Source organism: Neofelis nebulosa, chromosome 5 (genome assembly GCF_028018385.1).
Source record: "Neofelis nebulosa isolate mNeoNeb1 chromosome 5, mNeoNeb1.pri, whole genome shotgun sequence".
NCBI classification, from domain to species: domain Eukaryota; kingdom Metazoa; phylum Chordata; class Mammalia; order Carnivora; family Felidae; genus Neofelis; species Neofelis nebulosa.
In genome coordinates, this window is record NC_080786.1 from 151,450,202 (window position 1) to 151,476,690 (window position 26,489).

Consider the following 26,489-nt stretch of genomic DNA (forward strand, 5'->3'; position numbering starts at 1 on the left):
TTTGAACATCTTAAGTTGTACTCGGAGTTTTGTACTTTAAAAAACGAAATATTTATTCTGTCAGATACATAATTAAAAATATTTTCTGATTTTCCTGCATTTCTTTGTTCTGTTGAATGAAAAATGGATGTTTCGATAACCTGTAGATGCTTGTAATTGTAAATGCTTTGATAAATTGTGCAAGGGGATTCTTGTTCCTCATCATTTGAGTAAACTTTTGACTGGCCTCTGTATGAGGCATGTGCATCGTGGTGGTAGGAGCTCTGACTACAGAGGTGGGTGAGATTTGGTTACCTGTGCTGTTCGTGTTGACATAGCTGTTGGGTGCAGGCACCGTTATCATAGTAGAGACCACGGCTGCTGACAGGGAGAGGAGTTGACATGTGAAGGACTAGAAGAATGTAGAGAAGTAAGGATTCTGGGGGTTTGAGTGAGCCTTGAGGAGGAGGGACTGAGTCTTGGTTGAACCTGGGGCATTGGCAGTCTGCTGGGGGCTGTCCTGTGGGTGACCTGTGGTAGCAGGGGAAGTGAGGGGTGACTCTGGAGAATGACAGATTCGTGAGCCCCGAGTATCTGTGTGTGTGTGTGTGTGTGTGTGTGTGTGTGTGTGAGAGAGAGAGAGAGAGAGAGAGAGAGAGAGAGAGATCCTGGAGGAGGGATAGGGACGGTTGCACTGAGAAATGACAGTGATGGGTCTTACAGATTGTGAGGCATTTGATTTGGGGCAACTGGAGGAGGTTCCACAGGGCAGTGATGACGGGTCTGGGTTGGGGAGATGACAGTGAGAGAAGCAGGGCCTGCCTGGAAGGCAGCTCGTTCTAGGTGTGTAGGCTTGGAGGAATACGAAGAGGTGAAAGGTACAAGTCAGATGGGAGAGCCAAGTTCGGAGCGCCTTAAAAAGTCTCAGTTATTTACTTTTCAGCAGAACAAGTGAATATCGCTGTGTTCAAACAGCAGCGTGGCCAAAGTTGTGGAGATAGAAAGGAGAGAATTGAACCTAGGTAGCGGTACGGTGCCGGAATGATTGGTTTAGCGGGACGGTTGAGAACGTTTCCTCCCGAAGGCCTGAAGGAACTGTCAAGGAACAGAAGATGGAATTATTCGTGTAGTCAGGCTTCCATTAAGGACAGCTGGAAATCATTTGTAGCACCATTAAAGATGGGCTTAAAAATAGGGCAGTGGGAGAAGGCAATGCTACAAGGTGTGACTCTGGAAAGGAAAAGGTTGTATCATAATACGTGGTTTGCGAAGTATAGAGTAGCTGAACACGTGACAGTATCTTTGTGTTTTCCTGAAGAGTCTCATCTTCTCTTTCTTTTCACGTGTATCCTTATCAGGATACCAATAATCTAAAATGTATTTATCTCGTGAGGTGTTTGGGATTATTTATGGAGTACCTCCTGGTGCCATCCGTGGAACTGGGGCCTGGGCGTCAGTGCTACGGCAAAGCCTACTGTGGGTGTCCTGATGCGAGTCAGGATCTGGTGGGAGGTCTTTTGGGATCTCTAGAGTAGGCTCATGGACTTAGTCTAGGGTAGACATGAATCTTCATTAAAGGGAACACAGAGTCCATGAAATTGAGTGATTTTGGCGTTGCCTTTTGAAGGTCAATTTTTTTGTCTCATTTTAGAGTTCTTTCGGCAGTTAACTTTGAGTTAAAGTTTATTTGAATATAAATAGGACTCTAGTCTTTAAGACAAATTCTGTGTGCTGAAAAATTTGTTCCGATTTGATCATTTCTCCTTGAAAAGAACAACTGTCATCTCAGTAGTGTTTTTTTTTTTTTTTTTAACTTCATCTTTACATCAAACACATTCATTACTGAATGACATTACTTCCATGGTACAAAAGATTTTGTAAAAGTTTTTTCAAAGTAGCAGTGGTAGGAAAATTATTAGGATCTCATTTGAGCATACTAGTATCTAATCTCACCTTTTCAACTTCCCTATAATGGTTCTATGGTACAGTTCAAAACATCAGGAAAGCTAGGTGAATTTACCGAAGAATTGGCCCGAAGGCCCGCGGTTACTCAGCAGTATTCCAGTCAGCTCTGCAGAGGGAAGAAATTGAAGACAGGAGCCTGAGGATTCAGGAGAGACCGCTTGGAGGAAGGCTTCTTGCTGAGTAAGACGAAGATCCAGACACAGAAAGGATGCAGGCATAGAGGGAGAGTCGAGAAAAAAAGGAAAGTTCAATAGCATGGGCAGGAGTGGAAGAGTGATCTGAGCAAATGAGGAGCAAGAACAACTTTGTTTTTTAACGTCTATTTATTTTTCATAGAACACAAGGGCGGGGGGAGGAGAGGAGAAGAGAGAGAGAGAGAGAGAGCAAGCTCCAGGCTCTGAGCTGTCAGCACAGAGCCCGACGCGGGGCTCGAACTCACGGACCGCGAGATCATGACCTGAGCTGAAGTCGGCCGCTCAACCGAAGTCGGCCGCTCAACCGACTGAGCCACCCAGGCGCCCCAAGAACAGCTTTTAAACGGTACATTGGGATTCCTGCTAGTCACAGGACCCCGCAACTGGATGGTGTGGCCCCAGCTCACTTCCACAGTCTTACCTTCCGGGTCTCCGGACCCCGTCTGGACATGTGCTGCTGCTTCGGCCGGTAGTCCTCCCCTTTCTTGAAGTCAGCTCCATTTCCTCCTTCACTTTCAGCTCAGATGTCACCTTGTCAGGGAAAGCTGCCCCCCAGCCCCTGCCACCTCTTCGTTTTTAATATCTCCTGTCTTGCTGCATTTTTCTCTATAGTGCTTATTACACTTGATAATTTTTTTTAGTGCTTAGTTGACTAATGCCTTTCAGAGAGAAGGGGCAGTGGTTGGCCCCCTCCCCCCTTCTTTGGGATTGGCAAGTGTTTGGCACATACTGAGCACCAAGTAAACATTTATTTGTTGAGTGAATCAATGAACTACATGTTTTGATCTTTACTATTTGGTCTCAAGGACCCAAGAACTGTCTTCTTAAAGATAGGACTGGAAAACCATGTAGCCAGGAAAAAGAATTATTTGCTCCTGGATTCCTTTAACAATGCCTGTGAAATACCTACTGTTTGTGAGAAGCCAGATGTTAGGAATATGGAATAGAAACATCGTGCCTTTTTATTTTTTATTAAAGTTTATTTGACTATGCTGTATTGGATTGTGCCTTCTTTATTAAAGGAGCACATCATTTTCGTAGTTTATCGAAATAGGTACAGCCCTTAGTGTTCATTTGGAGAGGTTTTAAAAATTGTGGAGGGAATCAGCCTGGATACTCTCCACGGTTCCTAGCCAGCAGAGTGAGGTTCATTCTCCAGTGATCTCTGGAATGTCAGTCTGGCATTTGCAGTAGCCAATGTCGGGTTCACATTTAAAATAAGTGCTAGCTTTGACTTCATCTAAAAAGTGACGGAAAAGCGAAGACGGTGATTTGTTTGGATGCTTTTTGGCTTTAACTTTTTCAAGTTTGGACAACAGAATGAAAATGATTTGGGAAAGTTCATTGTATGGATGGATTTTTTTTCTTTTTTTAAAGAATGAGTTTCGTAGTTAGAAAATTATTGAAGCTGTTGATCTTGTCAGGTGAATGAGCCTTAAAAAAATTTTTTTTTTAACATCTATTTATTGTTGAGAGACAGAGCATGAGTAGGGGAGGGGCAGAGAGAGAGAGAGAGGGAGACACAGAATCTGAAGCAGGCTCCAGGCTCTAAGCTGTCAGCACAGAGCCCAACGTGGGGCTTGAACCCACAAACCGTGATATCACGACCTGAGCCGAAGTCGGACGCTTAACTGACTGAGCCACTTAGGTGCCCCCAGGTGAATGAGCTTTTAAAAGTTTATAAGGGATTTGTTTAAAATAGTTCTGAAACCTTTCTCAGTGACAGGTCTGTTGTAAATATTTAGGAAAACAAATATTCAGAATTATTCAGTAGCTATTGAAGGTCTCCTCTCTGTGCCTGGTGCCATGCAAGGCCCTTGGGAGTGAGTTACACGGACATAAACGTCCTTGCCCTCATGAGGCTTTTCAGTATAGTCAGGAGCTCCCTGGAGAGAAATGTAAAGGAAACACGTTCAGCATGAGCACTTCCTCCTTCCCTCCCTCCCTTTGTTTATTTCTTGAACTTGTTTTTGGTGGCAACATGTTAAGAGTCCTTCAAGCTACGTGTTGCTTTATCTCTGATAACATAGGAAGGAGGTAAAGGGGGGAACATTTATAGTACCATGTAAAATAGAAATTTAGATCTTCAGGGTGTTGGTAGCTTTTTAAAAAAGTTAATGTCGGTCAGTGAATTTATTCTCTTAAAAAATAAGCTATTTAACGATAATAATAGTAACAATAGCTATTATTAATTGATTGCCTGCTATGGGCCAGACACTGTACATATTCATTATTAGTTATTTTAATATTCTCAGCCACTCTACAAGGTGGTTGGTCGTATCTCTGTTTTATAAGCTAGAAGGTTGAGATGTAGGGAAGTAAATTTGCTTAAGGATCATCATAGCAGATTGCATATGCTGCCTCCAGATAATAGAAAACTTAGTTGAACGGGTAAGTGCCGTAAAGTTAAACATTTAGAGAGAAAAGAGAGAGAAACATAGAGCTTCTATAATCCATTAATTGAAGAAATAGATACAAGTTCTGGTATACTGGGATTGATGCCTTGTGCTACTGGTTCATTCGTTTTTTCCAATAATAAACAAAAATGTGTAAACGCTTTTTAAGAAAAATTGTTTTTTTTAAATGTTTTGTTTATTTTTGAGACAGAGAGAGACAGAGCACGAGCAGGGGAGGGGCAGAGAGAGAGGGAGACACAGAATCCGAAGCAGGCTCCAGGCTCTGAGCCATCAGCCCAGAGCCCGACGCGGGGCTCGGATTCACAAATGGCGAGATCGTGACCTGAGTTGAAGTCGGACGCTCAAGCGACTGAGCTACCCAGGCGCCCCTAAACGCTTTCTATATTTGAGGAATTCTTTATCTTAAGGGTCTTGGGGGGAAGTAGAAATCTTCAATTTTGAAAGCCAAATTTGCTCACTTTCTCTGCATCTTTTGGAGTTGGGACGTGGTCGTGTGACCTGGGGCCTCCAGGCCACTACCTCAGAAGCTAGTGATTTTCAGAAGCAGACACTTTGTCAGATCTGTGTCCCGCATTGCAAGGGGATGGCAGCTGCACCTGTTTCCCGGAGGTGGGCAGCGACAAAGATTCAGCTGTAGCGTTTGGTTCCTGGTGTCACTGGCGTCTGTACTGGTTGCAGTGACTGAACCCTGTGTTGTCTCCACTGGACCAGATCTGTGGTTTGAATCTTGGGTGTTCTTCATTATGTAGCCTTCCAGTCTGGCCCTCCTGGGGTTTTTTGTGAGTTGCCTAATATGCTTTAATAACTTCCTTTTCAGTTTCAGCAAAGCCAGAGTTAGTTTCTTTTGTTTGCAACTAAGAACCTTTACTTAGATGATGCTAATTAAGGTAATTGACAATTCCAAGAAACTCCAGGGTCAGGGTTACTTGCATCTAGATTAGAATTTATTAGTGGGAAGAGTTCATGTACATTAAGTGAAATAGTTACATGCAGGCTGCTTATTGATTTAATGAATTTGCTGATTCGAATTTGCCTCTTCTAGGTATTGGGGATACAGGAGTGACAAGATAGACAAGATCCCTGCCCTCACAGAGCTTAATTCTGTTGTGAAAAGTAGAGAAAGCAAGAGAGCAAATAACCATGGCAAAGAGTGCTAAATGCCATGATAAAAATAAAGGTGGGGTACTGTAATAGATAACGGGGTGTGGGTAGGTTTAGGAGATGTGTCTTATAAAACATTTACTTTAAAATCATCGTCAGGAGTCGTGACTTGGGTTTTTGACTATGAGGCAGTACATTCTGAATTTACCCACCTTCCGTAACCACCTAGGAAACTGGACAAAATACATGAAACAACGATTTTCAGGTATTGAACAACAGGCAGTACAGAACTGTAATCCCTGACAGATGGGGAGCAAATGAGGTGAGCCCTTTGATGGCCCAGCTTTCTTCTTGGAGGCAATTTTCAGATCTCAGTGCAGGGAGGGGGATCCCAAATAGAGCCTTTGGCCTCACTGAGTTGAGGAAGCAAAGATTGGAGTTGGGGTTCTGCTCCAGCAGAATGGTTCTGTTTTGAGGAGCAGGGTTCTGGAGAGAAGGGAGCTGGGCAGAGCATAAGTCTTCTTAGTGGTCCTCTTCAATGATTGGTTGAGGATTAATCTGTGCACATGTAGGGTGCAGTTGCATAAAGGAACAGTTCCTGGGGAAGAAATCCACTGGAAAACTGTAAGCAGAACAATTCTCAGAGCTCACATAGGGCTGGGAAATAATTTGAGTACCTCGTAGCCAGAAGACAAAAGTTCTTGTTAAATGCTGTGTTCATTGAGACTCCAGAAGGGTCATGTCTTAGTAGTGGGGCCAAATTGGTCCTCAAATAAAGGCTTCTCTAGATCTCACTGGAAAATGTTTAAAAACAAGCCTCGAAAGGCACAAACTAATCTGAAAGGAATGTAATTGCCTGCAAAGTCCAATACTCTTTAAAGAAATATAACAAAACCTAATACTTAACAGTTTAAAATGTCCAGCATCCAATCAAAAATTCCTAAATATGTGTAAAAGCAGGTTCACCTGGCTTATAGTTAGGATATCAGTCATTTGAAACCAACCCAGAACTGAAAGGTGTTAGAATTGACAGGCAAGGACATTAAAGCAGTTATTGTAGCTGTATCCCATGTGTTTAAAAAGGTAGAGACTGGAAAGGTGAAAAAGAGACCCAAATAAAACCATTTAGAGGTGAAAAGTAATGTGTGAGATGAAAAATACATTGGATGGCATTAATGGCAGATTAGACATTACAAAAGAAGATTAATGAATTTGAAGACCTAGAAGAGAAAACTCAGTAGAAACAGACAGAAATGACAGATAATGGAACTAGCAAACAGGGTGGTTCAGATGGCTTTTATGAAACGTAGGGTCAGATTATGGTTAACGTTGACACCTTCATACGTGAGTTTTGCTTAAAAAGAACAGTTGTGAATGCTACCTGAATTTGGCTTGATGTGTAGTTAAGAGTAGTTGAAAATCAGTATTTCAGTAAAGCACTGGGGTATATGATGGACGAACTTTATTATGCAATAGTGTTTGTTTTTTGGTATGTAACAGTGTTTCTCCACAGACTTAGAAACTTATACAGGTATGATCTCATAGTTTTTGGGGGTCTGAGGCCTGGGTACAATTTAGCTGGGTCCTCTGCTTTAGGGCCTCAGGGCTACAGTCAGGATGTTGGCTGGGGCTCTGGTAACGTGTGAGGCATGACTTTGAGACTCATTCGGTCGTTGGTAGAATTCAGTTTCTTGTTTTCTATTGCACTGAGGGTCTCAGTTTGTGGCTACCTGTTAGCAGGCATCTGCCCTTAGTTCTTTGCCGAATGGTCCTTTCCAACAGGGCCACTTCACTTTCTCAAAGACAGTAAAGGAGAGTGTCATCTCTTCACAAGACAGATGTACACTCTTACGTATCATACCTGCAGAAGTGACGTCCTATCACTTCTCCTGCGTTCTCTTGGTTAGAAGCAAGGTCCCGGGACCCGGGTCAAGGAGCGGGCCATGCCACGAGGCCACGAACAGCATGAGGCCATTTCATAGGAGCCATGCTGGGGTCTGTCCAGTGTGTAGTGGGGAAGAGTGCATTCCGTGGAGTCTGATCTAGGTACCTGGCTTTGAATCTTAGCCCTGTCTCTTCCCAGCTGTGTAAACTGAGCCTCGGTTTTCCTTTGTATAGAATTGGGATAATAGGTGTCTACTATTCATAGTATCGCGAAGAGTAAGTGAATGCGTATAAAGTGCTCAGGACTTTATCCTACCAGCTCCTACTCCTCTCTTCTGTCTCCGTTTAGATCTCATATATTTAGGGAGGCCTTCTCTGATTCCTCTTTGACTCCTTCTAACCTCCTGTCTGCGTTAGGTTTAAAATGCCGTGAACTTTTTCTTATCACTTCACACGTTTTCCACCTGAATTTTATAGCTGTGAGGTTATTTATTTATGTAGCATCTGCTTTCTTTAGCCTAAGCTGCTTGAAAGCAAGGGTCGGGTCTGTTCTGTTCACTGCTGTGTCTTCAGGGCTTGGCACATAGAAGACTCCATAAATGTTTGTTGAGTGACTGAAAGAATGAGGTTAAAATGCACGTGTTGTTGCTTTGAGAAGGCGTTTTTAGTGTCACCGTACTCTGTTTTCGCAGGTACTGGAGTGGTCAGCCTAAAAGATAAGTGGTTAGAAACATTCGTGGTCCTGTGTGCCCTGCCCACTAGTTAGTATGGGGAGACTGAAGCATAGTAGTCTTTAAACTGATGGTAAGGGTTTCCAGAGTGGACACTAACTAGTGGTTAAAAAAACCCCAAAAAACGCAAGAGAACTAAGAGGCCTAAGGGACGAAGACATGAATAAAAATCACTCCTGGTGGATCCGAAGCAGAGTACACGGTGGGAAGCTTCTCTTCTCTGTAAATGTGCTCTGCAGACCCGTCCTCAAGATGCTGTGGTGTGGAGGAAATCCTCTCGGAGAAAATTGCCTTCCTGAAGCTTCACCATGCCCATTAGCATGTTACAGCAAACCCTCTTGTCACCCGGTAATGCGGAAGGACAGTCTTTCTCAAGCTTGCTCTGTACACTGTGTGAGTATACGCCTACCACAACTTAGTAAGGTAGTATTTTATTTAATGGATGATAAGATTTAGGCTTAGGGTTGAAGTAATTTTTCGTAGTGGTTGGTAAGGTAGGATTCAAACCAGGCTCAGCCCTCACTCAGCGTTACTGTTCAGTGTTTGCTTCTGTGGACTGTGTTGTTAGCAGATACTAGGTTAATTTCATGAGTGCAGAAACCATGTGTATTTTGTGTGCATTTTGTGTGCATTTTGTGTCTAGGACTAGAATCTTGCTTGGCCCTTAATACATGGCTGAATGTTGGCGTTTTGGTATTATTTTATACTGTGTCTCAGCTTCCCAAGTTAAATTACATTTGACCCTGAACAGTGTGGGGATTAGGGTTGCTGAACCCCCCTGTGCAGTTGAAAATCCACAGAAACCTTTTTTTAAAGAGAGACCTGATTTATTTATTTTTAAATGTTTTATTTATTGAGATGTATTTATTATAATAATATAAATTTATTATTTATTATAATAGTAATATTCATTTATTTATTTTATTTATTGAGCGTGAGGGGTGGGGTAAGGGCGGAGAGAGAGGGTCACAGAGGATCTGAAGCGGGCTCTGCACTGACAGCTGCGAGCCCCACGTGGGGCTTGGACTCACGAATCGCAGGATCATGACCTGAGCTGAAGTCACTCAACCGACTGAGCCATCCAGGCACCCTGAAAATCCACATAAACCTTTTGACTCTCCTCGAAGTTAACTGCTAATAGCCTGCTGTTGATTGGAAGCCTTACCCATAACAAATAGTTGATGAACAGATATTTTGTATGTTATACGTACTATATACTGGGTACAATAATACGTGTTTCTTAATTTTTTTGGTAGTTCTCGGCTCTGCGGTTCATCTGTGAATTTTTTCAAATTGTCACAAATCTCCAAAAAATTTTTCCAATGTATTTATTGGAAAAAAAATCCTCATTTAGGTGGACCCGTGAGTTTAAAACCATGTAGTTCAAGAGTCAACTGTACTTGTAAAACTTGAGAGTTTGGTAGGTAACGGCTAGTGTAATCCAACCAGTGTAATGTATAACAAAAAATAATTTATGTTTTCACTTTGGGTGATCTAGTAGAGTTATGTCCCCAAAGAAGAAACATTTTTGTAGTCTTGGTTCCTCTCCTGTCACTTTTAAATTTACTTTTATTACCAAACCCTCTTGAGTTTTGTTTCTGAAATAGTCTTCAATTAAGTTCTTTCTTCACATTATTGTTAATGACCTCTCCAGAGATCAGATTAGTCTCTTTTTGGCTTACTGCATTAGTTTTCTTCAGAATTTTCAGTTTTGGGGTGCCTGGGTGGCTCAGTAGGTTGGGTGTCCGACTTTGGCTCAGGTCATGATCTTGTGGTTCGTGGGTTCAGGCCCCATGGGTTCTGTGCGGACAGCTCAGAGCCTGGAGCCTGCTTCAGATTCTCTGTCTCCCTCTCTCTCTGCCCCCTCCTGCTCATGCTCTGTCTCTCTCTCAAAAATAAACATTTACAAAAATTATAAAAAAAGGAATTTTTAGTTTAACATGCATATAATCCAAATTGAATACTAATGAAAGGTTTCTAATGAAAAAAGTTGTCCCCAGACACACCCCTCAGTAGTCCTGCACCCTAGAGCAGGGCTTCCCAAACGTTGTCACCTCAGGGTCTACACGGGCACGGTAGAATACAAGAGGCTGTCTAGGTCCCGAGGTCTTTACGGGATCTGGGCTCCTCTGAAATATTCGTGGCCCTGCGTGCCCTGCCTACTAGTTGGCGAGCTCTTTTACCTCAGCTCTTGGTTTCTTCAGTCTGCCTCTCTGATACGCTTATTGTACCAGTCAGGATGCTTTTGGATGCTGGTACGGAGATCCGGACTCAGACGAGGTTCAGTTGGAAGTCCAGAGGTAGGATGGCCTCTAGGGCTAATTGATTTGGTGGCACAGTAATGTCTTCAGGGACCCAGTTTTTCCATCCCCCCCTCGAGTCACTCGCTGGCTCCATGCACAGATTAATTAGGTGGCTGCAGCAGTTTGAGGAGTTGTATCCAGACACAACAGTGTCCACAGGAAGAGGAGAGAACTCTTTCTTGTAGCTGTGTAAGAATGTGGAAACTGCCCAGAAACTCTTTGGTAGACTTGTCTGGGTTGTATGACTGTTTCTGAAACACTCACTAGAAAGGGAAATGGGGTTACCTTTGACCAGTTGGGCATCATCGTGGAGCTGGCTACACTGTCCCCTGAGCACGTGCCTAACTGGGGTGATGTGCACATGGGTCTTGAACGAAAACAGCTTCTATTACAAAGGAAGAAAGGAGAGGTTGGAGGCTGAGTAGGTTAGGTAGGTAACCTTGACTCTGTTTTTGTATTTAGCTTAAAATTTTAGATATTATTTGTTGACTTTCTATTGAGGTAGGTGAACATTTAACTTTAACCCTGCCTTAATACTTTTCTCTTTCCATCTACCCATTATAGTTACTTTTTTTTTTCATGAAACATTTGGTATTTATGATTATGTAAGTACACTATGGAGCTATATTGTATACTATGATTACATTTCCCTCCTTGTATAGTTTTGTTTTTCCTGGAATTAACAATTGTATTTCCGCTTGCTTTGTTTTCTAGGTCCGTGTGACTGAGTTTTCCCATACCTTCCATTAGGCTCTCAATATAGTTTTTTGCACAAACATATCAGATAGCTAGTTCTCCTGTCCCCACAAGAATCTTCTTAGGGGACCCTTCATCAAGCCTTGCCTGTATGAAATTCTTGCTCTTTGGGCCTAATAGTATTACTTTTGCAAATCTCCAGCAGGGTTGTGTCTTCTGTTTCCTGGTTCTCTGACCTTTACCTTTCCTGTTTTTATCTTTCATTTTGCTGGAGTACAGCTTTTAGTGCTTCCTTTGGAAGGGTGCATGAAAGGTCAATTTTTTGAGACCTTGTCTGAAAGTATCTTTAATCTGTTTTCCCTCCTGATTAGAAGTTTTGGTTGGGTATGGGATTGTAGTTTGAATATAAGTTTTACTGCAAACTTCTGAGTATATTACTTCATGGTCTTCTAGCTTCATGTAGCAGATATAATTTGTATTCTGGATTCTATTAAAACAAAAACTATGGAAAAGTTAGAGAACATAAGGAGCTTCCAGATACTTGTCACTCAGCATCATCATTTATCAATTCATGGCTGCTTTCAAAAAAAAACCAAAACAACAAAAAACCGGTATTCCTGCCTACCCCTCTTTCACTTGAGTTTTTACAAAAACCCAGATATCTGATTTCAGTTGTGAATATTTCAGTATATATCTCTAAAAGATAAGGGCTGATTTCTAAACTATAACCCCAGTACCATTATCATACCTTAAAAAGATTAATAGTAATTTTTCACATATCCAGTAAGAGTTCAGATGGCCTGGATTGCCTCATAATGGTATGTTTTTAAAACGCTTGATTCAAACAGGATCTAAGTAAGGTCCCTTAATCGATCGATTGCTCCTCTGCATCTTTTTTTTTTTCCTCCTTGACTTTGTTGAAGAAACGGTGTCTTCTATCTTGTTTTATCTCTAGTCTAGATGTTGAGTGAATCCCTGTGGTGTCATTGACATGTTCCCCTGTCCCTTGTATTTTCTGGTACTTGGTAATAAGATCTAAGGCTTGATAAAATCCCATATGTAATGCTTTCTCTTTGTTTTTTGTTGGGAGGAGGGTGGTAGGTAGGGAGACTACTCCGTAGGTGGGTGATCGGTTTCCTTTGGGAGGGACACAATATTCGAGGCTGTTGGCAGCCATTACATATTACATACATCCATTAATTTATTAGTAGATTCTGGTCCTTTTTGTATGACCCCTCCCCCATGTTTTGTTGTTGCTGTTCATTCTCTGGAAGTTTTAAGGATCTGTTCTTTGTCTCTGGTAAAGTTTTGTAGTGATGTGCTTTGGTGGCTGGTTTCATTGTGTTGGACCCATCCTTTTACTTTGGAGGTACCTGTTCTTCAGATATGGGTAAGTTTTTTGTATGCTTTCCTTGATAACTGCTTTTCTTTGGTCTTCTCAAGTGACGTACACTTGGATTATCTTGTCTATTTGCTATTCGTTAATTCTTACTCTTCTTGGGAGATATTTTTCAACTTTTATCTTCCATCAGGGTTATCATTTGTTCTTTGCTTTTTATTTTTCCTTGAAGTTTATTTCCTTATTTTGAGACAGAGAGAGTGTGGGGGAGGGACAGAGAGAGAAGGAGAGATTGAGAATCCCAACCAGGCTCTGCACTCTCAGTGCAGAGCTCGTGGCGGGGCTCAAACCCACAAACCATGAGATGAAGTCAGAGTCAGACGCTTAACCGACTGAGCCATCCAGGCGCCCTGCCTTTTTTGTTTGTTTGTTTTGTTTTCTGTTAAACTAGCGTTTTGTTCTACTTCACCATAACATGTATTCTTTTACCTCCTCAAGCACATGATAGTATAGTTTGACACCGTTGTTTTTTTGGTTGTTTGTTTTCCCTCTTTGTGGCATTGCCTCAGTTTCCTCTGGATTCCCATTTTTCTGCTTGTTTTGACTTCTGTCTTTAATGTTGGCACCTTTCCTCAAATATTGGGCCATTTTCGGGCTGGTGGCTTTCACTTCAGGGTAAGGTGTGGTAAAGTGGATGGAAGCTCTCTGTGAGGTGTGAGGCTGGCTTCTTTACTGAAGGCTTGGTGTGGAGATCGAGGAACCCACGAATAGGAGTGTCCCCAGTGCTTTCACTCCAGGCCTCTGGCTGTCGCCTGATTGTCCCCATGCCTGGGGGAGAGGGAAGGGGTATTCCTGTTGCTGGTGTTCTGGAGGCAGAATTGGGGAGGGGAACTGGAGTTCACAGTTCTGTGTCAAGACTCTTCATGGATTCGGTTTTGGTTTCCCGCCTCAAAACTGTTCTCTGTTGCCCTTGATGTCTCCAGGTCCAGAGTGTCTGTTCATGTCCCCATAGATTATGCCTTTGGGCTCTTTGCAGACATGGCGGTTGCCTGCCTGGGCAGAGCTTGGGCTGCAATTTGAGATCTTGCTGCCTTATTTTATTTACTTGTTTACTGAAATGAACTCAGAAATGTTTGCAGGTATACGACAAGTAACTTCTATGTCCTGAACCACTTGAGAGAAAGTTGTTGACATGATGTCTCTTTCTTTTTGAATATCGTGGCACGTAATTCCTACAAACAGGGACACTCTCTTGCGTAACGTAACGGTAATATCACCACAAAAGGCAGGAAGTTAATATTGATACATCACAGCTGTCTGATCCCTAAGACTCCATTCAAGTTGCGGCAGTTGTCCCGGGAGTGTTCTTTATGGGAAGAGGATACAGTCTAGGATTACTTATGCATTTTATCGTCATGTCTTTTCAGCTGTTTTGATCTAGAACAGTTCCTCATCTGTTCTTTCTTCTACGACGTTGATATTTTTGAAGAATACAGGCTGGTTATTTTAGAGTCACCTATGCGTGTTTGTCTGATGTTTCTTTGTATTAGATGGTATGTGAAGCATCTTTGTAGGACTATCGTAGAAGCGATGCTATCTTTTTCTCATTGCATTGTTAGGTGGTGTACTCCTGGCGTTGTGTTTCTGCTGTAACAAATTACCACAGGTTGAGAGGCTTAAAAACCACAAATTTATTATAGTACGGTTCTGGAGTTCAGAAGTCCAAAATGGATCTCACCTGGGCTCAAATCAAGGTGCAAGCCAGCTTCCATTACTTTCGAAGGCTCTGCTGGACAGTGTCTGTCCTTCTTTTGCAGCTTCTAGAGGCTGTCCGTACTCTTTGACTTCTGGCCTCTTCCTCCATTTTCAGAGTAGTCGCTTTGGACCTTGTCCATCGTCTGCTGCCGTCTCCCTCTCCTTCCTCTTTCACTTTTAAGGACTGTTGTGATGATACTGGTTAATCTCTTTATTTTAAAGTCATCTGATTAGCAAGTTCAGTTTCTCCTGCAACCTTTATTCAACCCTTCGCCCTGTAAAGTAACACGTTCACAGGTTCTTAGGATCAGGACGTGGACATCCTTGGGGGAGGGGGTGGGTAGCGTTATTGTGCCATGTGATTTCACTTTGTCCTGTTTTCTGATAATGTTCACTTTGATCACTTGATTGTGGTGGTGCCTTCAGACTTCTTCATTTTAAAGTTAATCCCCGCCCTTGTAATTAGTGTGTGTTTTGTGTAGAGGTACTTTGAGACTATGTAAATAGCCCATTATTAGTAATCAGACTTCTAATTTAGTCACTTATTTTATATCACTATGGGTACCTGATTTTCTATTTTATGTAATGGGTAATAATCCATAATTGTAGTTAGTTACTTACTTTAATGCTCCAGTTGTCCAGGATTTTGTTAGAAGAAGCTCCTTCAAGTTGGTGTCTGTGCCCTTTTGGCACGTCTCCAATATGTTTTGAGCACTTTGCAGGCTTATCTTGAACTTCTGTCTCAGTCTGGAATTGGAATTGGACAATTTTTCCAAGGAGCCCTGTTTTTATTTTTTAAATAATCCTTTGTTTTGAAAAAATCATAAACTCACAAGAAGTTGCAAACATAGTTTAAAGTCCCATGTACCTCCTTTATCCAGCTTCTCCCAATGGTGAGTTTTATGTTAGCTCTACCAGGATACCCAAATCAGGAAATTGACATATCTGGTACATTTCTGTTAACTAGACAACAGGCAGACCTTATTCAGTTTTTAGTGTTCTTTAAACCTACGTGTGTGCGTGTGTAGTTCCTTGTAACTTTATACCACGTCTAGATTTGTGTACCTATCCCCACAATGAAGATAATAGAGCTGCTCCATCACTTTAAATGAACTCTCTTCTGCTATCCAACCCCTTTGAATTCCCAGCAGCCCTACAACCATCAGTTTATTCTCCATGTCTGTGGTTTTGTCATTTCCATATGTTGTATGAATGGAAGCATACAGTGTGTAGCCTTTTGAGATCAACTCTTTAAACTAAGCATAATGCCCTCGAGGTCCATTTGTTGTTGAGTGAATCAATAGTTAATTTCTTTTTATTGCCAAGTAGTATTCCGTAGTATGGATGGACCAAGTTTGTTCAGCCACTGACCTATGGCGGGACATTTAGGTTGTTTTCCAATATATTGTGTAATAATATGAATAAAACTGCTTTCAACGTTTGAGTACAGGTTTTTGTATAAACGTAAGTGTTCCGTTTCTTGGTGGTATGTGCCCGAGATTGAGATGGCTGGGTCACAGGGTGAATGCATGTTTAGTTTTGTGAGCAGCTTCCAGACTGCTTTCCAGAGTGTCCGTACCACGTTTTGTTCCCAGCAGCAAAGTACGAGGGATCCCGTTTCTCAATACCCTTCTCACCATTTGGTGTTATGACTGTTTTTCATTTAGCTGTTCTGATAGGTGTAGTGATATCCTGTTGCGGTTTTAATTTGCATTTCCCTAATGACAGATGATGGTGAACAGCTTTTCATGTGCTTATTTGCTCTCACTTCTTCGGTGAAGTAACTGTTCATGTCTTTTGCCCATTTTCTGATTGGATTGGTTTTTTTTTTCTGCTGTTGAGTTATGAAAGTTCTTTTGTGTATTCTAGGTGCGGGGTCTTTGTTCACTGTGTGGTCTGTGCGTGCTCTCTCCCAGTCCGTAGTGTATCGCGTAGCTTGTCACTTCATCCTCTTAGCAGTTTTTTTCAGAGTGAGCGTTTTAAATTTTAATGAAGTTCAGTTTAGTAAATTTTTCTTCAGTGGTTCGTGCCATTTGAGTCAAGTTGGAGAACTCTGCCTAGAGCTCTGGTTCTTTTCATGGAAATGGCATTTAATACGCAAGTGCCGGGCATTAGGTATGCTCACTGCTCTCAAGGTGTGCATGCTCCTAGGCTCTCAGTGGACAGAGCCAGAGAATATGTGTGTGTCCTGAACCTTTCCGGGATCGGGGTGCCTCGTTTTCTTGGTACTTCCAAGTGTCAGCATTCATTCTGTGGCTTCCTTCATTCTCCTCTAAGTCCGTTACCACAGTCCGTCTTCTTTGCACTGTCTAAAAACCTGTTTCTCCATCACTGTCTTTCTTGTTTTATTTTCCTTTATTGATTTTAAGTAGATTTTATATTCATTGGAGTTTTGTGAGAGAGCAAAGGTAAATGCATGGATTACCGTCTATGTTGAATGTATATTTATTGAAGCTGTAATATTCCCTTCTCAGATCAGTTTTTGTCTTTGATTATCTTTTGCACTGCTACCCTTTTTCGCCTTCCACCCTGATCGTGCTATTCCACAGCCTATAATCTTTCATGATTCTCATTTCCATGGAATGAAGATCCAGTATTCAGGTCCTCTTTGTAGTTGTACCTCTTCCTACCTTTCTGATCTCTTTTTCTGCAGCCCTACTGTATTTGTTCCATGTAGAGTTATTTAAGTAGTTTACATTTCCCCACATGTGTTGCGTTCTCCTTTTCTCTGAACTTTCATTTGGAGCACATTATCTGTACTTCTTTTACAACATTTTCCATAGAGCACAGATCCTGGCATATAGTGGGTGCTTGGTACATTAAATAAATAATACTTCCTCTAAAATGACGCCATTCAAACTGCTTTTATCCACCTTCGTTTCCTAATGGTATCATATGGTATCTTACATAAGTTTCAGAGCAACTCTGTGCAGCACTATTCATCTTACATAAATGCTGCTGAATGCTGTGGTATTGCCCAAGGTCCATAGGAGTTCAACGACATTTAACAGGCATTTGTGTATCTTATTATGTGGCCAGCCCTGATTTAGATGCTACAGACCCTTGGGGAACAAAGCTGATAAGCGTGCCCCTAGTGGGACCAACGTTAGAATCCTTAAATTCCAGCTGTTGTGGGATGGGTTTGAGGGGAGGTCTTCCATAACCTTAGTTACTCATCTCAGATGTCCTCTCCTTTAGTCTTTCCTAACTCTCCTGGAAGGAGGCAGGAATGGGGTAGAAAGAACAGCTCCATCTTCTGTGTTCTCGTTAGTTCCTTTTGTGTTTACGTGTACACAGCTTTATTCTAGAAAGTGTTTGTAGTACCATTATTTGTATTTGGGGCCTTTGCTAAGTTGAACTGCTGTGGGCAAGACTGGTTTTTTTTTTCTTCCTGGTATCCAGGATGCTTGGCACATCGTGTATAATATTCTCAATGATTCTCCGAACTCGTTGATAGAGATTGACATTTACCCATGATTGTCATTTCTTAATAGTAGGCAACAATACTCTTCCTTACCCCACTGACTCTATGTAAAGATACAAATCAGTTTCAAAACCTCCACTCCATACACTCTGAAAGAGGTCATCTACGGGTTAGTTTTTAGTGCAGTTTAATAAATCAGCTGTTCTGTTTCTGGATGTGTCTGGAGGTCTCTAGTCTTGAGGTGGAGCCTTGACCCCGTCTCTGTCCAGCATTAGCCATCTGGTAGCGCCTGTGTTATTTGTCAAAGAAGTGCGTTAATACAGTCTGTTAGAATTTACTAGCCTTTTTTTTCAAGTCCAAGAAGATAAATTATTTCAGAAGATCTAGAATATTTACTTTCAAACATTTTGCAGACAGGTACATTGTAATTTTCCTTTGTATTTGCATACAAAATGTTAAACTCGATCTTAGCCGAAAGGCCGAGAAGCGATTGCATACAAAATGTTGAGCTTATCTATGGCTATTTCACAAAGCAGGCCAAACCTGGTGGCTTACCATTTCTTCGCTCACAATTTTCCAATCTGGGCAGGGCTTCTTCCTCCATTCTGCGTGGCAGCTGCGGGGACTGGAGAGTCTGAGATGACTTCGTCTTTCACACGGACGGTGTCTGGTGTGTCTTCCTCTGCACGGCTGTTTCTTGTAACACGCGCTTTCTCACGGTGTGATCTTGGGGTGCTTGGACTTTGTACGTGGTTGACTGGATTTCAGAGGTGGTGACCGGATTCTAGAGGTGCCGACGGCAGGAGCTGCTGCGCCCCCTGAGGCCTTAGGCCCGGACCCGGCACAGTGTCATCGTCGCCAGCTTCTTCAGTCCCGCAGTGAGTCTTGGGCCCGTCCGGATTCAGGCGGAGGAGACTGTAAGATGTGGTCAGTGGCAAGAGTGGCTTATTGGGGCCACCAAAGAACATTCCACCGCACGAACAAGTATCTTTCTGAAGGGGAGAAGGGAAAAAAGATGACTTCTCCGTTCTTTTTGTTTTGTCTAATCTTACTGGCTTATTCGTTTGATAATGCAGTGTTTGTTAGAGCTCTGTTCAGATAGCTGTGTTGTGTTAGTATAATTTGTCAAATTCAGTTAGACTGTGTATGGGTAGGGTTCATAAATCCACATTTGGGGATGGGGAAGAAAAGATCACGAGTACTTTATGGGATGCTCGGCTCCAATTTACACCTAAGCAAAAGTACCGAAGTACTAGATGGAAACCTTGAATATGTACTTTGTGAAATAAGTGACATAAATCTCCTTTTGGGTCACATGTTACAGCCCATAAAACACCTCTGGCTTTTCTCCAGTAAAATCCTGTGCTTGTCTTACTACTGGAGAAAGAAGAGGTAGACCGTCCTCAGATCTTCTGTAAGAAACCCAAACAGATCTCTTTTTCCTTAATGTGCACGATGTGACAGCTATTTCATTTAAACGGCTCTCATCTGGATTCTTATTTTGAGGTCATTCTGCTACTAGGCATTGGGTATGACCACGGAAATTCATCAGAAACATTGTGGCCCACAGACCATATAATCAGTCCTTTGGAAAGCTTAAGGCGAGGTGCAGATTTTGGGGGTTGACCCCAGACTCAGCATATTCAGAAGTCTTAGAAGGGATCTGGGTGATGTCAAGTCTGAGGAGCAATGCATTCTCCATGGGGGGTAATATCACCCCCACCAGGGTAATAATTGTTGGAGATGAGGGAGTGAAAAAATTAGGTATTAACGATGGTTTGTGGCCCTCTAAAAGTGAACCCTACCTGACAAGATATTTTAGGTTTCATTTTTCTTATTAAGGAGAAATTTAATTTAAATTTGATTTCGTTCTCTTCCCCCCCTTCCCCCCCCCCCCCCGCCACCTCTGAGGATGGGAATACTTTTAAAAAGGTTGAGAAATATCGTCCTGTGAGAAATATTCTGACATCATACCTGCCCCACAGGACCTGTGACCCCCCCCCCCCGCCCCCCCAATCCTGGGAAACTGTAGTATGTGATTTGGTTAATGTTTCTTAAGACTAAGATTTTACTGACGTTAAGTGGAATTTCTTTTAAAATATCTAGAGAATGGAAACATTTTACTCTGGCATTTTGCATCCAAGTAGATTGATTTTTATCTTTATGAACAAAGCACTGCTGGAATGGACTCTGTTCTGGGATTTAAAAACCTTTTAGCTCTCTATTAGCAAAAACTCTTCGTGTTATTTAGCTCGCCAGGATCCCTTGTATGCCACAGGAAAGAGGTGTTCCTGTCTCGAGGGAGTGAGGCCTGTCCCTTTGCTTCTGTCTCCTGTGTGGTGCAGGCCGTGGTGGGGGAGGAGGGCTGCGAGGGGTGGAAGGCAGGACCTCCAGTGGCCCTGTTCACGGTGGGGGGTGGGTGGGGAGGAGGAGTGCAGGAGTAATACTGTTCCCTGGGTCTGCTGGCCTTTTCCTCTGTTTTGGGCTAGGTATAAATGGAAATGCTTTTTTGTGGGGACGCCTGACTGACTCCTTTGGTAGAGCATGCAACTCTTGATCTTGGGGTTGTGAGTTCGAGCCCCACGGTGGGTGTAGAGGTTACTTAGGGTAAAAAAGTCTTCCAAAAAGATGTGGAGTATGAGAGGATGGTGGTGGGAAAAGTAGAAGAGAAGTTTCCAATATACTACTTTCTGTAAAGAAAACTGCCACATTTTGATTTGGGTATTTCTAGGTCCTTCAAGGGAGTGTTGACATTATTTGTACTTGTTTTGTTTTCTGTGTAATTTGTGCAGGCTCAGGAGAGTTAAAGATGTAGTACATCCAGAAAACTGAAGGCCTCTAAAATCTGCATTCACCTGAAAACACGTTGCTTGGCAGCTGACAAGATGCTGGGCTAGATTATTTGTTGAATCAGTGAATGAAAGTCATCCACAGGTTATTTTGAAAAATGTAGTTTTCTTTTCTGTGATTTTATTTTTAAAATTTTAATTTTTGTTAATGTTTATTTATTTTTGAGAGAGAGACAGACACAGTGCGAGCGTGAAGGGACAGAGAGAGAGGGAGACACAGAATCCGAAGCGGGCTCCAGGCTCTGAGCCGTCAGCATAGAGCCTGACGTGGGGCTTGAACCCACGAACTGTGAGATCGTGACCTGAGCCGGAGTCGGCCGCCCAACCGACCGGGCCACCCAGGCACCCCTGTTTTCCACGATTTTAGAATCCAGTCTGTAGAATAGTGTTGAAGGAAGAATGAACTGGGAAGATAGAGGAATGTTGGGGGCCAGTGTTTTTCCTACTGTCATGCTTTTGACTCTCCGTAGCCATCAGGATCCTTGTCTTCAAACTTGAGTTATTTTGTAGATGATCTTTTAAGAGCCCTTCAGGGTCCAGAATTTTATTACCCAATATCGTGACCACCTTAGAAATATCGTCAGGTTGATGGAGTTGTGGGAGGGAATTCGTTCCAGTTGCCACACAAACAGCAGGGTACATAGTTAAGCTGCTGTAACTGAGAGCCGGCTAATGGATGGCCCCAAGAACAGAGTCGTCTGGAGGTGAATGGCCTGGTTGGTGGGGGTGACTGCCTCAGTTGGTCTTTCGGAGACGCAGATTTCTTTTATCTTGGTTTGCCACCAGACCCCGAGGTATGGCTCTCAGTTGTGTTGTCCTTGCCCCAGTTTACAGAGAGACACAGAAGTGTTCACTCCGTGTCTTCCAGCCCACAGGTGGCACCCCACCCTTGTTTGCACTTTTCATTTGTCCGTGACAACTTTGTCCCATGGCCATACTTAGGCGAAAGGGAGGCTGGGAAATGTAACCTCTCTGGGCAGCCATGGGCTTGGCTACAATTATGGAAGAAGGAGGGGACTGTCTTTGCCACAGATAGTGTAGGTGAAGCTATTTAATTTTCTTAGTATACTTTTGGGGGAAGCTTTGTTACTTAAGGTCTTTATTAAAAAAATATGCAAAAAATTATGTAATTACTATAAAGAGGAAGTTTTGGCAAGTGATGGGTTAAAATGCTAAGTAGAATATATCAAAAGACAAGTTTTAAAATTAACCAGAAACCTAAAACTAACCAGCTCTAACTGATGACACCTTTGTCTCCTCAGAGTACAAGCTCGGTAAGAGTTGTTTGATCTGTGGGGCATTCTGTGTTCATAGGAACATTTAGGTACACGTTCAGTCACAGGCCACGTCTCTGTTTTCTGGAGGAGTAGCCCATAGTTCATTTCAGTAAGCTAGCCCAGTAGAAGGAAGCTCCTTCTTAAATATGTACCATTAGGCCTCTTGGGCTCTGAATTCTTATCAGAAGTCCCTAAATTTGGCCCTGTGTCAAAATCGCCTTAGGGCCCTTGTTCGAAATGGGTGTTCTGGCCCTACTCTCTGGAGGTGCTGGTGGTTAGGTTTCTGAATCTGAATTTTTAACCAGCCCCTCAGGGGGATTCTGTTGGAGCTGTGAGGCGTCTGGGGACCATGGCTGTACATAGTCCGTGCCTCACTTGCCTCACATGCGAAAGTGCAAAATTGTACCTATGTGGCTTCATAGGGTTCAGAGAGCACGAAATGAGTTGTATTTGTAATTATTTCACAACTAAAAAGTACCATCCAGAATTTAGGGAATTTAGAGTGGTGTTATAAGTCACGTCCGTTCCAGGTATCGAGCTTATGTATTTGCCCAACAGACCCAAGGGGTAAGTGCTGTTCTCTCCAGAAATAACTATAAAGTAGAAATCTGGGTTTCCTGATATTGCATAATTGAACGGGGATTCAGAAAAAGTTATCTGCCCAGCGTAACTACCAATAGGGGAACAAGCCGGCCAGATAACTTACGTACTTTTGTTTCCACATGGTTAAGATACCATGTGTCAACTTGATGACTTCAGTTAAGTACCACGTTCGGTGTCGTAAGTGTGGGCAACTTGGAGCTTTGCACTTCGGCGAGGCCGGCCTGAATGTGACACGGTCTCTGCCCATTGGGAAGTTACAACCTCATAGAGAAGACTTCCGAACAGAACGTGATCATGTTCTTAGGAAAGTTTTTTTTTTTTTTTTTTTTTTTTTAAAAGACAGTCCTGCAGCCATAACAGGGCAGGATCTGAGTACGATGTTCGGATGTTCGCGTTCAGAGGAAGGGAGAGGTCCGGCGAGGTGGAGGGCGCAGCTGGAGACGGGAGTGACTTCCCTCTTCTCTCCCCCTTCCCTGAGAGAGAGCAGCCTCCGGCAGGTCCTCGGAGGACTCCTCTCCCCCCTCGTGTCGGGACCTGGGAGGCAGATGAGATGCTAGACCAGCCTGCGGGGGTTACGGATGCGCCCCCTTCCCTGAAGTAGAGGGAGGCAGAACGAATCCGATGGTGCGAACCCTGTGCTGGGCCCTACGCGTGTCACCGTAGCGTTCCAGCGGGTCCCGCGAGTGGCACGGGCCGGGTTCGTTAGTGGGAGGAGCGTGGGTCTCACAGCCTGGAAGCACTTGGCGGTGCTGGCGCCGGCTGTGGCTTCTGCACGGATAATCGAAAACGTGGCTGTTCCTGGGGGGCGGCTTCACAGCACATCTCAGACCCATCCTTCCTTTCGGCCTGGTGGATTTGCCTCGCTTTCGCCCCGGCAGCCTTTCGCCCGGGCGACCTGGCGGGATGCTGCGGCTGGAGATGCGGGCTCAGTAGGAAGCTGCGGGGCTTGTAGCCCGGGAGGAGTGGGAGGAGCGGGAGGAGCGGGAGGAGCGGGAGGGGAAACAGGCGGCCTTTGGTGGCCGTGAGTCTCTACGGGAAATGGGAAGGTTGGTTTCTTTGACAGTGTGCCAAACGTTAGGGTTCAAGTAGTGAGAAGGAGAAAGACACGGTTGGTGCCCTCACGTTACTGACAGCACCTTAGCGTTTGCTGTTTGCGTCATATTATGTGGGAGACGTGCTTGATGAGCTCTTCCAGGTTGGGGGGCTCCCTATCGGGTTTTGATGAGCATGAGTGGGGGGGGGGGGATTTTACACGGTCTGTCTCCTAGCGGTTGTCTTTATTATTTATTGAGTTGTTTTTTTTTTTTGTTTTTTCCAACGTTTTTTATTTATTTTTGGGACAGAGAGAGACAGAGCATGAACGGGGGAGGGGCAGAGAGAGAGGGAGACACAGAATCGGAAACAGGCTCCAGGCTCCGAGCCGTCAGCCCAGAGCCTGACGCGGGGTTCGAACTCACGGAGCGCGAGATCGTGACCTGGCTGAAGTCGGACGCTTAACCGACTGCGCCACCCAGGCGCCCTTGAGTTGTTTTTTTTAAGTTTATTTAGAGAGGGAGAGAGAGAGGGAGCGAGCAAGTGGGGGAGGGGCAGAGAGCGAGGGAGAGTGAGAATCCCAAGCAGGCTCTGTGCTCTCAGCGCAGAGTCCGATGTGGGGCTGGATCCCCTGAACCTTAACTTGCTTAACTGACGGAGCCACCCAGGCGCCCGTGGTTATTGTCAAGAAGCTTGAACGAACTTACCAAAAACCGGTAAGATTGCAGATCGTTCCGAGCGAGAGGTGCCCGTAAATGAAACACACTTTTTTACATGATCCAGGAAGACAAATACAGATTGGAACACTGTTCGGAGGTGACGTTTATAGAATGTCTTTCTTGTGTTAGTTTGCTGTGGCTGCTGTGACAAATCACCGCAAACTTAGTGGCTTAAAAGAATAGAAATTAATTTTCTCACAGTTCTAGATGCCGGAAGTCTGGAATCCGTATCGTTGGGCTGAACTCAGAGTGTCTGCGGGGCCGTGGCTGTGCTTCCTCAGGCGTCTGTAGGAGGCTGCTGGCATTCCTTGGTGGATGGTCGCGGCGTCACTCTAGTCTCTCCCTGTGTGGTCACGTCACCTTTTCCTCTCCTGTGTCAGATCTCCCCCTGCCCTTCTCTTTCACGGACACTTGTGATGGCAGGCAGGGCACCTGGATATCTCCTCAGCTCGAGATCTTTCACTTACTCATCATCACATTAGCAAAGGTCCTTTTCCAAATATGCTAACACCTGTAGGTTTCAGAGAGGTAAGGATGTGGATAGTTTTTGGGGGGTGACATCTTTCAACTTCCACTCCTATAAATTATTTGGAAGAGTAGGAAGGTAGCTTTTGAAACAGTAACTTTTAGATCTCTCACGAGTATGTTTCCCGTTACAGTAAGAGTTCATAGTATGTCTTGTAACATTTCAGTGTTAGCTTGATGATCCAGATTTGGGATCCAAATTGGGAGTCTTCACCCCAAATTTCACCACGCTGCATGTCATTTATAATAATGGTTTTAAGCTACTTGTCTCTAAATAATGGGGGTTATTCTTTTAGGGCTGGCTCAAGCTGACAGTGGTAATTTTTATCAAGCATTTATTAAAAATGAATCTAAATTTAGGCAAATGATTAAATTGTTGGCACTTAATCTAGGAATTTTAATGACTGAGAGGGTGCAGATTGCAGGATAGAGGGAAAAATATACTATGATTATACTTTTTCTAATGTGGCTTGGTTCTATCAGACTTGAAAATGTGTTATAGTTGGACTGTTTTTTTTTATTCTGCTCCTTTGTTTTAGCTAATTTTGGACAAATACAGCTAGCTCATTGTGGATAAACTATGAACACACATATTAAACAGCGTTAAAAAAAAAGAAAAGATGTTCACACTTAGAGTGGATGGTGTCAGTGGAGGGTTTTTGAAGTTGTGAGCTAGTCATGGACATAAATGTGTGTATGTGTGTGTTAATTTAATTTATATAAAAACTTTGTGTGTGTGTGTTTATTTGAGAGAGAGAGAGAGCAAGAGGGGTAGGGGCAGAGAGAGAGGAAGACGGGATCCAAAGCAGGCCCTGCACTGACAGCTGAGAGCCCGATGCGGGGCTTGCACTCACGAACCGCAAGATCATGACTGAGCTGAAGTCAGACGCTTAACTGACTGAGCCACCCAGACGCCCTTGGTTTTATTTACTTTTAAATATTTATTTATTTTGAGAGAGAGAAAGAGAGAAAGTGTGCATGTGAGTGGGAGCAGGGGAGGGGTTGGGGGGGGGGAGCGAGAGAATTCCAAGCAGGCCCCACATGCTGTGCAGATTCCAATGCGGGGCTCCATCTCAGGACCGCAAGATCGTGACCTGAGCCCAAATCCAGGGTCAGATGTTTGACTGTGCCACCCAGATCGCCCATGTGTATTAATTTTAAAACCTGGTTCTTTCTTGAACCTGCCTATTGTTTTGTCAGCCTTTAAAAAAGTAGTCTTTTATTTCTCTGAACATCTTAAGATACATATTTTGAAGATCTTTTTAGTTATTCCTGTTATTTCTAGTTCCTTGGGTTATCTGTTGGATTTCTGTTGTGATGGAAGGTTTTTTTGTGTGTTGTGTAAATACTGTGCATGAGATCTTCACAGGGACTTCTGAAGGTGTTCTGTATTTTGAGGGCAGGGCATCTCTGTTTTCAAATGTGAAAGTCACCGACACTTTCCACTTCTCATAACCCATTTCCCAAATGTGATAACCATAAACATCAGTCTGTTTAACCTGCCTCTCGCTGAGTACAGTTGTTGCCATGGTTTTTACTGCTACATATGTTACATTATACATTATAAACTCCAGCATACAATTTTTACGAGTTTTGAGTACATGTTTTAAACTCCAACTTAAAAGTTTTTGTTTTAAACAATCAAGTCTTTTAATAAATCATGAGAAGCAAAATATATTTATGAAAATTTACTTAT

At 43.2% G+C, this 26,489-nt stretch overlaps 1 protein-coding gene across 8 annotated transcripts in view; it reads left to right on the plus strand.

Annotated features, from left to right (window-relative positions):
* DYRK1A (dual specificity tyrosine phosphorylation regulated kinase 1A) overlaps positions 1-26,489 on the plus strand; it is a 150,460-nt gene that overhangs the window by 11,332 nt on the left and 112,639 nt on the right. The window contains exon 1 of one of the 8 annotated variants that reach the window (XM_058731987.1): positions 1,849-2,484. The exons of 6 other annotated variants lie outside the window; for them this stretch is intronic. The gene's annotated coding sequence lies outside the window, so the exon portion shown is untranslated. Of the gene's footprint in view, positions 1-1,848; positions 2,485-4,892; positions 5,733-26,489 lie in introns of those variants that run through there. One more of the 8 variants, XM_058731988.1, reaches the window with a different exon arrangement.